Source organism: Colobus angolensis, unplaced genomic scaffold, assembly GCF_000951035.1.
Source record: "Colobus angolensis palliatus isolate OR3802 unplaced genomic scaffold, Cang.pa_1.0 Scaffold90, whole genome shotgun sequence".
NCBI lineage: Eukaryota > Metazoa > Chordata > Mammalia > Primates > Cercopithecidae > Colobus > Colobus angolensis.
In genome coordinates, this window is record NW_012122932.1 from 4,921,244 (window position 1) to 4,922,387 (window position 1,144).

Genomic DNA, 1,144 nt, shown 5'->3' on the forward strand with positions numbered 1-1,144 from the left:
GGTTCATGTTTTAGGACGTTTCCATTCTGTCTGATATATAAAGTTGTTTTTGCAGAAAGGATAATATGCATACACTGTATTTTACAAACCCCCTTTATTTTTATTCTTATTTTTTGAGACAGAGTCTTGCTCTGTCACCCAGGCTGGAGCGCAGCGTTGCGATCTTGGCTTACTGCAGCCTCTGCCTCCTGAGTTCAAGTGATTAGATTCTCATGCCTCAGCCTCCCACGTAGCTGGGACTATAGGTGTGTGGCACCATGCCTGGCTAATTTTTGTATTTTTAGTAAAGAGGGGGTTTCACAGCTGGGCGCAATGTCTCATGCCTGTAATCCCAGCGCTTTGGGGGGCTGAGGCAGACAGATCACGAGGTCAGGAGTTTGAGACCAGCCTGGCCAACACAGTGAAACCCCTTCTCTACTAAAAATATCAAAAAATTGAGGCCTGGCGCAGTGGCCCAAGCCTGTAATCCCAGCACTTTGGGAGGCCGAGACGAGTGGATCACAAGGTCAGGAGATCGAGACCATCCTGGCTAACACGGTGAAACCCCGTCTCTACTAAAAAATACAAAAAACTAGCCGGGCGAGGTGGCGGGCGCCTGTAGTCCCAGCTAATCCGGAGGCTGAGGCAGGAGAATGGCGTGAACCTGGGAGGCGGAGCTTGCAGTGAGCTGAGATCCGGCCACTGCACTCCAGCCCGGGCAACAGAGCAAGACTCTGTCTCAAAAAAAAAAAAAAAAAAAAAACCCCCCCCACACACACACAAAATAGAAAAAGAGGGGAGTTTTACCATGTGGACTAGGCTGATCTTGAACTCCTGGCCTCAAATGACCCACCCACCTCGGCCTCCCAAAGTGCTGGGATTACAGGCGTGAGCCACCGCGCCCAGCCTACAAAACTTTTAAATCATAATAAATTGTCAACATCTTTATGTGTTATTAAATATTTTTCTACTACATCAAATTGTGTTATTTCTATTTTGATTATAATACAAGATTATTGTGAAAGAATTGCAATCGTTACTGAAGTGCACAAAATTTAAGGCTCAAGTGTCTCCCTCTTTCCTGTCCCCCAGTAATACTTCTAACTCTTTGGTGGACATCTGTCAGACATTCTCCTGTGTACATGACACACTGATATACATGGTA